The 15,230-nt window shown below is 36.7% G+C and overlaps 1 long non-coding RNA gene across 1 annotated transcript; it reads left to right on the plus strand.

Annotated features, from left to right (window-relative positions):
- The first annotated feature begins 354 nt into the window (after positions 1–354).
- Positions 355–2,925, plus strand: LOC306798276. Its single transcript, XR_013773315.1, has 3 exons — positions 355–493; positions 866–1,133; positions 2,158–2,925. It is a non-coding gene; the product is annotated as an uncharacterized lncRNA (long non-coding RNA).
- Positions 2,926–15,230: the final 12,305 nt, after the last annotated feature.

Here is a 15,230-nt window from a genome sequence, read left to right on the forward strand (position 1 = left end):
ATCCTGTTTGCTTCTCCACAAGCTGCAACAATAAAGTTGTTTAACTGGGGAGAGTTGGAAGGAGGTGAGCTTGTTCCATCAGGAGTTGCAATAGGATGAGGAGATTAATGGTACTTTTTGTACCACCCTTCTCAAGTAACAGCAGAAACAGCTGATCTGGTTTTCTTCAATTTCACTAAATGCTTTCTCCCTGTGTCTCTCTGCTCTTCTTTTCCCCTATTCTCTTCTTTACCTGTGCCTACTTGCCTAAATTAGGAGTTATCCATAGCTTGGTGATGATGATTTTGTAAACCTTCACAGTGACGGCAGTTTGCTAACAGCAGTCACAGCATCCATGGCCACTTGGTCACCTCAAAGTCCATGGTGTTGAGGATAGGATTGGCTGGGCTTGGGCTTTTCAGACTGTGCTCAACTCTTTTCTCCAGAGGCAAGTGAAGACTTTCACAGTGTCCATCAGTCCTTGGTTGAAAAATTCTTCTTGTCCCTAAATCTGGTATGTAGTTTAGCAGGAAAACCATGTGACTTTGTGCAGGAAAGCCATGTGACTTCTTTAATCATCTCTCTCTGCTTTGTGGCTGAATGCTCCATGCTGACAAATTTTATAGCATATGATTGGGTAGATGGAAAAGCCTGCCATTTGTCTGCTAGCTTTTTTTTCTTTTTAATTGAATGATATTTGAGCAGGTTGATGAGCCTGAAAGACCATGCAGGTATTTTATAACAGATACCTGTCATCTTCATGACAGGCAGATGTTAATTTATACTCCTTTTTTTGCATATGATATATCAACACTTTTCATGAATGTCATAATCAATATCCAGTATTTCATTTTCTGCTACAGCTTTTTTGCCTGATATCTTTCAGTAAGAGTCATTTAGACACAAGATGTATGGGATCTTCTCCTTCAGAAGTCAAGTCAGGACTGCATCATTTTTTTTCCAGAAGATTGAAATAAAACAGGAAAAGTCAAGATAGAAAAGGAAATAAACACTAGAAAAAATAACAGATGAGAAAAGTCGTAGAAGAGTCTGGTGTCGGTAATAGAGTATGGTTAACTAAAACTGAGTATTAGCTTAGCATTATGTTTTGTTCTTTGGTAGGCATAAATGAAACAATTATAAGAACTGTTAAGGTAAGTCACTAAATGCTTTTTGGTTTGTTGGGTTTTTTTGGGGTTATTTTTTTGTTTTGTTTTTTTTATTTGTAGAGTCCAGTTTTTAACAGAAGAAAGCTGAGATGCTCAGAGTTCCTGTAATATTATGCATATATTTCAGATATTTTAATCCAGATATTTCAGATATTTTAGTCTAGGGAGAGACTTGATGTTCTGGCCAACAGCTGAAGCTGTATTTCAAAATATCTGAAACTATCAGTTGAAAAACAATAGTCTTTTAAAGAACGATGAAATTTTGTATTTTAAGGGACTTTTGAAGATGCCAAGAGGAATTTTTGATGTTTGGATTTAACTGTATCTGTGTTTAGATATACTTTAATCTTCTTTGGGTGGCTGACACCTTCCACTCTACTGATACAATTAAACTTTTATTTTGAGAGTGGATTTATTTGTTAACGTCTCAAAGAGGTACATAACTCATGATTCCCATCAGTGGAGATCTCCAGGTTAATTCTGAAATTACCCCAGTCCCATTCACTGTTAGAAATCGAGGTAGCAGCTCCACATCTTGTGGTCTGAGGATTTACAGAGGGAATTTGTACAGATGTAGGGGAGCCTCTGCAAGGGCTGTATACAATTTGTGTCCACAGAGTTCATGTTGTGCATGAAAAGGAAAGAAGTTACAATTGGAGATCCACTACAATTGAGGAAGAAAGATCCAAGGCTGGGTCCCAACCATCTGTAATTTTACTACTGGTAGCTATTTTTGGTAAAAAAGAACAAGGGGATAAAAAATAAAAAATGAAGAAAGGTGGGAAATTGAAGAAGGTTATTGAGAGGTTCCCCTGAGACTAGAAAGGCAAAGGGCTAAGTGCAGAGGGGAGAGAGCTGCCCTTCAACGTGGCAGCTGAAGCAGTCATATACAATATCTTAAAGTAAAAATAGCAGATGTCATTGGGAAAGCCTTGATTGCTGTTAATATTGGTAAAAAGGAGGGGAGACCTGGAGTGTACCCTTAATGTAGAATCTGCTCCTTTAACAGCTAGCTGTTCTATGGCTCCTCAGGATACTGAACTCCCCTCCAGCAGTTTTTTGATATGCTAATTCTATAACTGCATGAGTTAGAACCAGGGCTAGTGATGAGCTAGTGTGATACATCTTTCATTAAGCTCCTCTGAAGTGAGGTGGCTGGAAAGCAATCACAGAAGATTTAGGGCATTATTTTCTAAAGCAGCACTGACTTAGGAGCTAATGGAGATCTTCTCTTGATGGCTATTTGGAGTTGGTGCAGCTGGAAGAAAGATTAACAGCAAAAGGGATTAAATTTATTTTGTTTTATGTTTTATTAGGTTTTATGTTGTCAGATGATATCCAAATGCTGAGGTAGACTTTGTGATTATAAAATGTGAAATGTGTATATTTGAGTCATAAACTAATCAGTAAGAGCTTTTTTTGTAATCTCTGTTCTAGAAATTTTCCTCATGGCTGCATCTGCATTTACCAGAATGCATACAAGCCAAATCCATTGTTCTTTAAGTGTTGAAAAATGCTGAGGTTTTCAGCTAAAATGCAGATTTGAATTTGTATATCTTTATTAACCTGACATTCAAATCACTGTTTAATGCAATTTCCAAGAGACTAAGAAACCTACTTTTAGTAGGTATTTGTTTTGCATGGTTTTTCATATTGCATTTGCTGCTTTTCTTGGACACATGAGCAAAAAATTTTATTGGCTCAAGCAGAGAACAGCTGGCTGATCCACAAAATGTAAAGCCACAAATGAATTATTCTTCTTGACCTAAACATATAAAATAAACTCATCTACTGAAGAAAACAACCAAGGATTTTTGTTTATTTTGCACATTTTAGAAAAGCTGTTTTATAGAGTAAAAATAAAAGACTTTCAGGAAAGTTCTACTGGTATCTATCTTTTCCTTTCACCTGGCAGAGTCTTTGGTTGCTAAGAGCTGTAGTCACTCAGGTGAAGCATATGCACCCATTAGTCTCTTTCACCTGGCTGAGCTTTGGCTCACTAAAAGCCACAGTAATTTAGATAAAGCAAATTCTGATACATTTGAAAAGGAAATACGACTTTACAGCATACCTCCTGCAGTGGATCATGGTCCTGGGTGACATGCTCTCTCTAGTCATTGAAAAGCAGGACCCTGAGACCCATCTCTACAAATTCTAGGAATTCTGGAAATTCTAGACATACAGAGATGGCAGTAAGGGGCTCCTAATACAAATCTGGGAACTCAACATTGCACAGCCTTGCAAGTTTTCTTGGACTCCCAATGAGAATTGAATAGAAGACACTGGTTAGGGATTGAGATTCTTGTTGTGTGAGGAAAGATTTCTTTAGAATTGGACATCCTGATGCCACAGGCATACTTTGTATGTTAATGTCCTTGAGGCATTAGCTCAGACAGGAGTTTACATCTTGGGGCTGGCATGTATTTGCCTTGTTTTCTGCCACTGTGCAGAAGCCAAAAGCCATCTCATTTAATTGTCACAGACTTTGTCTTGCTGCATCCTGCCAAAGCACAGTTTAAGATCCAGCATGGCAAATCAGATGGTGATTGCCTCAGCACACAAGGTAATGTGTGAAGTAATGTGCAAAAATCCCTCAAAGTCAGAATTCAGTTTCTGTTATCTACACAAAATTCGGTGCTGCTAAAAAATGGCCTTTTAAAACTTTTCTACCAGAATCAGGGCAAAGTCCAAGAGCTGGTTGTATAGTTAATTGTGCTGCCATGACATGACACTCCATGCTGCTCATTTTCTCCCTGGTAAGGCATAAAGATGTGGGTCTGCTGTTCCTAAAGAACCTTGTATCTCTGTGGGATAAGAAGAGCAATTCCTCATAGCTATTGGGAAAATCCCCAAGACCAGTTTACTTATCCTGCTCTTTAAATTGCCACAGCACATTGAAGAGATCAGCTGAGGTTCTGGAACTCATCCCTGCTGCCTGCCCTGCTTTCTCTGTCCCAGTGTTACTGAGATCTTTTGTCATGTTTTCCAGCTGCAGTGTGTTCACCCTAGAGGAGCCACTAAACAAAAAGATAATGCAATTGTCTTGGATTTGCTGTATTAATTGCCAAAGATAATCAATGAGCAAGAATTTTGTGTTATACCAGACTAATGAGAGCTTTGATAGATACTTTTTTCCATATTACTTGTTCTTAAAGTTTCTGAACTGACAGCCCTTCCCACAAAGGTGAAGTAGTATAAATTTTACTTCTAATTTTGCTTATGTGTATAAGCTATGGATGCTGGTATGGGAACTGCTAATTTTTACTAATTTCCTAAAAGTAAATTCCAATTGCCCTCTTGTTAGTCTGTAAATTGTATGAAGTTAAAAGTAGTGTTGTTCAGAAGCTGGTGTGTAAGTTTTCAACTGTTCCACCTTTACACAGTCTTTGAAAAACTTGTGTATTATTATTAAAAAGGATGACACAAAATAAATTGCAGTAACAAGAAACTGAAGGAGAGCATGAGAAATCAGATTTTTTATAAGTATTGCCATACTTTCTGAAGGCGAGCCAAGCTACAATGATTTTATGTTTAGTCAATTTGTTCTTGCAAGAATCTGAGATCAAAGTAGATTCTCTCCCACAGACAGTCATATCCTACAGATCATTTTGTCCTTTGGTAGAAAGAACAAATACTATATTTTTTAAACATTAGTTAAGTATCTCAGGAAAAATGTGACTACTCCGTAAATTTTCCTGATTTAAGATGACAGAGTAATTTTCTCATCTGTGGTTCAATTTGATTAGTTTGATTACCTGCTTTGGATATTCATTGTTTGATGACTTGGACATATTCATCATGCCTCTAACTTATGACTTTGCTTTCTGCTATTGGGAAAAAAAAAGATTGTATGTAGAACTCATGTAGTGGAGTGATTTATGTAATTTCTGTATTTGGTTATCTTTTATTTAAAATTCTTATTTATTCTAACCTCTTTCATATTTATTTGGCAAATTACAAAGGTGTTGGCAATCCCTTACAAACCATTTGCATGATGATTGCCTCTAGTTCCTAAAGAAGTACCACACTTTTCATAGGTTGTCTCAATAACACAGAAGCATCCTTCTGGTTCAATGCATTGCAATCCTTTAGCAAATTACAAAGAAACAAGTCTTTCCTGGTTTCCTTCATTTCCTGGGAAATCTTCTGGATAAGATTTAGGGCTTCAGTTCTTTAGTATATTTAGCCATTCCAGGTTTAGTCCTACTGTAAGCCTCTCCAGAAGGAAGAGGAATATGGTGGATTTTTGCCTTGATTTTTGTGTCTACTCTGTTCTGCAGTTCAACTTTAGACACTTTCCTTTCTGAATCTTCATTATTTATTCCATTCAGAGTCAAAGGATCCTTTGCCTTAACCTGGGTTTTCGTCTCCAGAAGCACACTTCTTACTTTCAACATAAGCTTTTTTTGTCTAAGTAACTCGTAGATTCCTCAAATATAATTTGTCCAAACAAAATAATCAACTGTAAGAAAAAAGCATTTTCTTTGTAAAATGATGGCATGCAGATAGCTGTGGCAACTCATATTTTGTTTGCAAAAACACTGGTTTAGGGTAAAAAAAACCCAGCTAAAGTACAACAAAACCTTGCAATGACCTCCACTTTCTTGTTTATTTTATTGTCAAAATTTGCAAGTTAATAAACATACAGTATAAATTTTGTCAGTGGAATGAGGCATATTAAGTGTTCAGCTCTCTCTTTCCTTCCCCCTCTGAGGACTGTGAAAAGCTTAAAGCTGTCACAGTGAAGTAGGCTCTTGTAAAGAAGGATTTAGCTCAGTAGTACTTAAAGGTTAATGAATTTTACCCAGAGACTGAGTAATCTATTGGACTAGCACTGGCTAGTGTATTTGGCTCAGTAACTTGTGGAATGGTTAGATTATCAGAATGGTTAGAGTGTCAGAATGTCTTCCTCATAGCTAAATACTCTTCTTTATTCCTCGAAGCTTTCTGTCTTAAATTTCCATCAAAACAACCTAGTTATATGCAGAAAATATGTATTAAAATAACCTTTGCATTTTATATTTTGTAACTAAAGCACACTGAAGTTAATGTGCATCTTTCTATTTACTTCAGGGGGCTTTATATCTAGCACTAGAGATGCTTTTTTCCAATTGTCTTGTACCTTGTCATTTGTTCTGCTGAAATGATAGCCTGGCTGGGAAATTGTAAATCAGGAAGCTTCACAAAAGAAAAAAAAGCAAATATACCCAAATCTTATCAAGAATCACACTGGAACTTAGTCGTAATTGGATTCTTCAAAACAGTATTTCTCAGATTCTACACAGCTTATCTTTTGAGAGCATGACATGTCATGCAAAAGTCCTGATTCTTATAAATTTCACACTGTTATTAGAGATTCCAGAAAACAGAAAATCTGTTCCATGAAAAATGTTATCAAAAGTGTCATATAGTTTTCCTGGTATTTATTCTACAATTAGTGCAGCAGTTTTTGCTTTTCATGGTTATTTCCAGCTGATAAACTATTTTTTTCCTAGCAGAAGTTCTTAAGTCCTGAAAAAGAGACTTATATTTTGGCTACTGCATTTTGGTATTTGCAATGCTACAGCCTGGTCTCATCATTTTCTCCCATCCAACAAGAGAATCTTTTTCCTCAACTGGACCTATTATCTTTAAGTCATCAGCAACACCTTCCAGCTTTTTGTCCCAATGCATGAAAATAGAAAATTAAATCAGTTCCATCAGTGATACCTGAAGAAATCTGTGAATTACCTCTCTTTCATTTCTAAGGCCTTAATGATAAAGAAAACCTTCCTCCCACCCTCAGTTTTCTACCTTCCTTACAAACCTATTAGCAATCACTTCTTTCTTAAGGAGCAGAAGTACAAGTTACTTATATTATATAATTGTTTGAAATTTTCCAATAAAAGTATTTAAAAATATTAACTGCTATACAACACAGAAGATAAGAGGGACATGGAGTAACCTACACATACTATTTCACAGCTGATCTGTTAAATTGGTCATCATTTCTCAATAACAGAGGGTAAAAAATGTTATTTGACACCTTTAAATTCTAAACCTTTTGCCTATGAATTGCCTCTGCAAGTACTTTCAACAGTTTAACTCCCAAGCTAAAGATTTTGGTATTTCTGGTTGAAAACACAGACATTCAATAAACATATATTTTTTATGTATTTCTAGACATTTAACATGTGTTAAATACTTACTGGAAGGTTGGAAGAAGGGGAAATCTCTTTGTCAATCACACCTTTAAGGAAAAATATTTGTGTGCACTCGAAAAAAAAGTCAAATTACTTATAAAAGTATACAGAGATAAATTTTACCAATGTTGTTTCCAAAAATGGAATATAAAGTTAGTCAAGCATTTTGGATGAGGAACAGTCAAACAAATCTACTTTCAACTGGCTGAGCAGAATTTTTTACATTATGGCCAGTTACATACTCTCAACCACCCAGCAAAAGAAATGTAGGCCACTTTTTGGTTCAAAACAGTGTACATCTGAGTCACTCCCATATGTTCCTCACCACTGTGCACACCAGTTAAGTCTTAACTCCTGTATTTTCTCAGAAAAAAATAATCAAATTCAGAGGTGTCCTCTGTTTCTGACTTTACAGCTCACATAGGTATTTTTTGTGGCATGGACATATTTTTGCTTTACATTGACAAAGACTTGCTAAGCAAGGTCAATAAACAGAGGCATTGCACTAAAAAAGAAATGTGCCTAAGCAGTGATGTCTTTGTGTATGTTGCTATACTCTTGAGCTTCTACCTGTCACAACAATAATACCTCTTTGTCAAGGGCAGGTAAGAACGGACAAGAAACAAATTAATTGAAATCCCCAATGTTTGTCCATTGCCATCTGCTTATTGTTACATGATGAACAAGAAAAACATATAATTTAAAATGAAATTTTAATGGAACTTTTATACTTTTTTAAATTAAGCCATTTTTTCCCTAATCCTTTCATGCTTCCTTTACATAATTTCTATTATTTTAGATCCCTTTTCAATATCTTTTCTCTCTCCAGCCTTTTTCATCTTTCTAGCCACCTCCATTTCCTTTTAAGTGACAATGCTAAAGAGATTCAACCTTTAGTAGTTCAAGAAAGACACCTTCTCTGGCAACTTCCTTGTTTTATACTATCAAAACATTTCCCTGAAAACTCCATCCATTTTTAAAGGAACGGTACAATCTGTCACATATCTTTTACTGTTATTTGTCATTTCTTCTAGTTTTCTTCCACTTCTCCTGGTGCCAGTAGTTTAATTCACTGTGTACTTTACTGGCCTCTTCATGAGATTCAGTCTAGATATGTTTCTCTCACATGACCCAATATAAGGTTTATCCTTGGAATCCAGCTGGGAAGAAGCTTCTTGACTATGCCTGTCCTCCCATCTGACACCATTAGTTTTACTGGATAGGCACACATCAGTACAGGGTGGGATATCAAGGAAGGAGGCTGTGGGATGAATATATTATTTTATCAGGCCAGGCTCTCCCTCTGTGACACTGTTCAAGGCAAACCATGTGGAAGGGAACTTGTGCAATCAGTGCAACTGCTAAAGGAGGAGCTAAAGACATTCACTTGATCATGGCATCACAATGACAACTGAATCTAGTAAGGACTATAAGGAATCAATTTTTTCCTGATGAATATAATGTGTTTGCACTGTAAAAAAAAAGTGTAAGTGAAGATGGAGAAGGAAGACAGTGTGAGAGGTATAAAATGAGGGGAGAATTCAGTCAGATTAGAAGAGTTGAAAGGTGGGACTTCAAATATGCATGGGTGACAAAGCCTAATGAACTAAAAGGTGGGGAATTAAAGGCAAGGGAAAGGGGTGGAGTGAGATTTATATCAGAGTTTTATTGTCCTTTTTTTGTTATACTTCATTAAAGAGCCAGTGAGATCCTGTGAAAAGGCGAGAAAAGCTTGATTTGAAAGTTAAATCTGTCATGTAGCTTGCCAGTCATGTAAGAACCAATTTCAAACAAAATTGCTGAATAATATTTCTTAAAACCAATGGAGGTCATGATTTGGGCAGTGATGTGATTGGATTGCTAAAAGATATTATGGATGACTCATGATTAGTGCTTATGGGGTTAAATAAAATTTTCTGGGTTTACTTGGTTTTCTTAGGTGATGCTGAATATGATGTACAGAAAACTGGAACCTGCATTTCCCAAAGGCCATCATGCACTGAGGTCATAAAGAAACACCATCTAAATGAGAGCATGGGCTAGAAGTGTCCTCTTTCATTTAATGATCTTAATAGAGGATATACCAATTTTGTAGATGTCATAATTTCTTGGAATGTTTTTTCTTCATTAAACTCAGTTCACTTTCTCATTTTCTTAAGTGAAAGCTGAATTCAATATTTCACTTTAATTAGGCACTGGAATGATGTCATGTTTAATTAGTTCAGCCTCCCACAGAGACATCATTGCACACACAGTTTTTTAAACAGTTATTAATATTCTATGATATGTTTGAAATTTTTTTGTTAAAATTGGGATACAAACATTCACATTTGATTGCAAAATTTTCATAAATGGTAGATTTGACTATGAGCTTTGGTTACTGCATATTGTCCAACTAAGAAGAATAATAAAAGTTCTTTGTAAACAAGGCAAAAACTCCATCTAGTTAAATCATCCCTTCACTAGGAATATTTTAGGCTGTTTTAATACTTTCATGGTACCCATTCCTTGGAATCAAGTAGAGGCTCTGAGGGCTAGGTTTGACTTCTTTATATTCTTTATCTAAAAAATATAAGTTGCTATTTTAAGGTGGGTGGTAACTGGTGAAAAAGTAGGCAAACAACATGAAGTTTTTCATAGGTTAAGGAAAGTGAGAGTGAAATCTGGACAAAACAAGAGAGTTCTTGGTTTGTCTCTTGCCTTGCTAGTGCCAGAAGGACATGCTTTAGGATGTCAGGGCACTCATATGATATAAGCTGGACTAAAGAGAAAGAGGTGACAATTTTCTGAATTTTTCATGTTGTTATTTTGCATAGGGAGTGTGCTCATTTGAGTCAATTTGCTCATTGCTTCCTTTTCCATATAAAACTCAAGTTAGAAACCTTTTGATTTCAACTGGATTAGAGCTAATTTTCTTCCTAACATTTGATACAGTGTGCTGGGTTTGATTTAGGATGAGAATAATGCTGATAACACACCAACATTTAGTTGTGGCTAAGTGACACTTACCTTATGACAAGGACTTTTCAGTTTCCAAGCTGTGCCAGTGAGCAGGTGCACAAGAAGCTGGGAGGGAACACAGCCAGGATGTCTTACTACCACCATTATAATTATTATCATTATTATCATTATTATTACTACTACTATTACTACTATTATTGTTGTTATTAGTATTATTATTTCAATTTTTCTTATCTCAACCTACAGGTTTTGCATTTTTTCCATGTCACTGCCTGAGGCTGGGAGGCCTGTGTGAGAAAGTGACTGTATGAAAATTAGTTGCTAGCTGGGGTTAAACCATGACAATTCTGTAATCAGACATTAACTTTTATGACCAGAAACCCCATAAAACCAGCTGTCTCTTGTAGTCTAAGCTTGTACTTAAAAGTGAAAAATGCTTGCTTCCTTTCACCTCTTTACCCTCTACATCTGTAGATTTTGGATCAAGCACTCTGCTGAGAAATAAATAATACTTGATTTGCTCAATCTGTTGGAGTTTTCTCTCTTTTTGAAAAAACAAGCAATGATAAGACAGCAAGAAGGGTGTAAAGACAAGACAGCACTGCCAAGCTGAAAAGGGTTATGGAGGACTAGTTCCAGATCTTCTGCTCACCTTTGGAAAGTGTCTAGGATGGTACTGGTTTTTATGTTGGAAAATTTCTAGGAAAAAGTTGCTGCCAGGCCCTCATGTTCCTGCCCATAACTAGTTGTTCACCACCAGAGCAAAACAATGAAATTTCACATGCCTCGCTCCAAGAGATTCCTTTGCAGAGCTCCATTATCATTATATCCAAGGGACTGTAAATCAAAAAGTACCCTTTGTTGTTTTTTTCACTTACAAAAATAATCCACTATAAAGTCACAGCTTTGGAAAATTAACTGGGCACATGATCTACTTGCTGCAGAAACCTCTCTGGAATAAAATGAAAAGAAAGCAGAGGGAGCACTGAAGAGTGCTAATTTACAGAAGAATATTAAGTTTCATTGATTTGTGGCAATTGATACCACCTGCCTCTTTTATTTATAAGTAAAATGTTTGAAAGGAGCTATCTCTTACTTTGCCCCCTGAACAAATATACATACACAGTCACTGCTATGGAATTATGGTGCATTAGTCATATTAGCCTGTCTAATAAACTAAGGGTTATTATTTTACTGAGCCCTAACTGAAACAGGCATAAGCAGTGTGTTACTCTCTCCAATAATGTTACTCAGTGTTGCAGTCCCTCAGACACCACAAAACAATGTGCAGTGTTTTAACCTTGACTGACTGCCAGGTGCCCACCCAGCTGCTCTCTCACTGCCCTCCTCAGCAGGACAGGTATAGAAAACAAGATGAAAGGTTTGTGGTAAAGACAAGGACAGAAAGATTGCTTGACAATGACCATCACAGGCAAAAGAGACTTGCCTTGGGATTATTAAGAGTGATGATAAGTGAGAAACGAAAACAAAAATAAAAGCACCCCCTCCTCTTTTTCCCCTTTTTCACAGGCTTGTCTCTCCTGATTCTTTTTCCATCTTTCCCCACCAGCAGGTCAGGTGGATTGGGAATGATGTGGTCAGTCCATAACACTTCTTTGCCATTCCTTCCTTATCACACTGTTATGCTAGTCCAGTGAGGGGTCCCTCCCATGGGAGTCCTTCACAAACTGGCTGAAGTTTTCAAGAGCTGCTCCAGTGTGAGCGCTTCCCATGGGGTACTATGTGGCATTCTTCATGAGTATAATATATCTCATCTTCTGGAGATAGAGGGGCTGCATAGTTGGGGGATTTTTAAACATACATCTCAGAATGCAGTTTTTATTACTTAAGAGCCTCATGAAAGTGCAGCTAATTGACAATTGACTGCTTCTTTCTATATTAATTATCAAACTTCAGGAAATTATGAATAAGAGCATAGAGATTTGTTTCTCTGTAAGTAATATAGTGTGTGCACAAAAAATCACAGTAAAATATTTCCCTAAAAATATCAAGACCTAGTCACGGGCATTCTGTCTTTAGGAAGCAATTAAGATTTTTTTTTCCAGAGGGGATATCTGCTAAAACTGCTTTTCAAAACAAGTTAATCAGAGTGGGTAGGAATTAGTTTTTTACCTCACCTTCAGACGCCTAGGGACATTTTTCACCTAGTGAGAGGAAGGAAATGTGCAGAGGCTTCTCTACAAAAACGCTAGTATGAAAATTAAAAAAATGTTGTGTCCATTTGAAGGGTATAAAGACATTTAAGAATTTGCTTGCATTTGAGGGAAGGAATGACCTTCCCCAAGATTGTGTCCTGATAAAAAACAAACAAACAAAATAGCATTTTTTTATAAAGACCTCAGCAGCAGAGAAGATATTTGAAAATGTTTGTGGGGAGGAGGAAGGTCAGAGCCAGTATGTGTCTGGTGTCACCAGGGAACAAGGGTATCAGCAGGTCATACACATAATGAGCTAAATAATGCTACATGATATGCATTAACTCTAAGCCCTTGGGACTAGAGTTTAGAAAATATTAGACTTCTATCTGACCACTGTATTTGTTGTTTGGTGCATTCTCCTCTCCTTTCTTCTCTTGTTATGAGGTATTGGAAGTCCAAGGTTACCACTTCCTAGTCATGGAGTTATATGTATGCACAGTAATTTGGGAGGTGAAGGGTAAAACAGATTTATCTATCTGGTAAGCTGATAGGTGATGTGCACTTTTAGACATTCGAGGAGAAAATTGTTATTTTCTCATGCCTGAACTCTATGTATAAAAGGAGGGAAAATCATAGGCAAAGCAAACAATAACTTCATTTTCCAGAGAGGCACTGGAAGTCCTCTGCAGTTTTGTGATTAAATATCTGATGGAGAGATTAACATTAGATCAGTAGCTGTTTCTTGTGGATGAGCATGGAGAGTAAGGCCACACCTGTGTTTCATATATTTTAAGGCTTTTTTTTTTTTTTGTCTTTTACCTACTTGGAAAGACAGAAAGAAAAAAAAAATTGATTGTCCCCCCTCCAGTAATAATATAAAGTTTTAGGATGTCTCTGTACAATTACAAATGAGCCTAAAAAGGAGCCCAGTTGAACAACTAAACTTCTAAGTGATACTGCCTATTGCTGCCCACTTAGAGATATCGCAAGATGTGTGAATCCAGTCCAGACAAATAAATAAACTCATGATAAGTGTTTAGTTGCAGTTGAAAACAAATAAAAAAAAAAAAATCACAATCTTCTTCAGCCAGCTTTTGCTCTGCTCTTTACTGGATAGTGTTTACAGCTGCCTTTTCTTCATTACCCTTGACCCTTCCAAAGTAAACATGCTTAGATGAGCAGGCTCTAGAAAGCTGCTATTCTGTGTAGGGCTGAGAGTTGTAACAAAATATGTCAAAGTAGCACTGTGCATTATGCACTAAATCAGCTACTCAGATCTGAGCTTTGAAAGTGATTGAAGATTAAAACAAGAATAAATTTGATGCAGGAATTCATTAGTGGTATCTAGGCAAGTAGTAGATAGGACAGGTCCTGAAAATTTGGTGCTGTATGTTGGCAGCAGTGGTGAGCTTCAGGGGAGAAGAGGATTCACCTTGTGTCAGAGAGGCAGCTTTCCTAAGCTCCTGGCCTACAGATTGCACATCACAGAATTTGTACCCAGAATTGCCCTATCTACAAAATAAAATTACAGCTCATTGGGGTGGATCTGCTGAGTCCAGTAGACATACATGGTCATTCATCAGGTTTTACATTAACTCTAGTCAAGTCCTTGGTTATTTGTGGCACTCATGATGTGTATTTCAGTTTAATTTCACCCAGAAGAGATCAACTGCATACAAAGACTGCTCTGAGATGTGAGCCAAGTGAGTAAAATGGGGATGGTTGGGAGCGAGCATCACTTTAAAGGCACACTGCTGATTCAAAATAAACTGCTAATGTACATGTACACAATAGAGACATTAAGTGCATGAATCATAGTCTTGCTGTACTAAAAGTTTTTTCTCAACTTGTCTTTCTTGTTCAATGCAGACATTCCAGAAAAGGTGGCCTGACAGCTGACACCATCAGTCAGAATATTTAAATGTCAGTTTCAAAAAAGTGAGTTTTCAAAGGAAAGTCAAGAAATCTTTTTCCTGGAGAACTGAAGTTTAAATCAGGTTAAAGCTCAATGACTGTAAGGAGCATCTACAGTGTGACTTTCTGGAGTTTGGTACATTTTAAGGTCAGAAAGAGATAACTTTATTTTCTCTGTAACATGAGCCTTAGATTTCACAGAGAGATCCTTACACAGAGCACCTTAAATACTGTTCATGCTGCAAAAGTTTTTTCTTATTTTCAGAACTCACAGTGAAAGGCAAGATATTACTCTCAAAGGGACTCTACACCTGCCATTGATTACTCTCACTACCAAATTTACATCTTGCCTGAAAGGTCCAAATTTTTGATTCACAACAATAACATGGAAATTAGCAAAATTCAAGTATTCCTGGGGTAAATTTTTGATGTAATAAATGGAGAGGCTTTAATGAAAATTACTTTGCCCACACTTTTATATTAATTGCAAATACCATAAAAGCGACTGTTTGTTTTATTAAATGCTATGTTTAGTTTCCTTGAATTTTGAAATGCAACTCCAGGACAGAAGAGCATCACCTCACTATGGATTTTTTCAAATATACATGTAAGATATGTAACAGGAAAGTCACTTCAGGGACCATCTCTCCACCTGATGGATGGTGAAGATTCCAAGCTGTTGATACTGAATACACTGCTAAAGAGTTCAGAAGCAGAAATGCCTGGAAAATTTATTTTCTTTTATGGTGAAAGCCTAGTGGCAATGTGAAGTTTGCTTCAATTCAAGGGTCTGATTCACCATTCTATGGGTTGTACAAGGACCTTTCTGAGTAGTTTCAAAAGGCACTGGAGTGGCTCCTGGAATA

Source organism: Erithacus rubecula, assembly GCF_903797595.1.
Source record: "Erithacus rubecula genome assembly, chromosome: 2".
NCBI lineage: Eukaryota > Metazoa > Chordata > Aves > Passeriformes > Muscicapidae > Erithacus > Erithacus rubecula.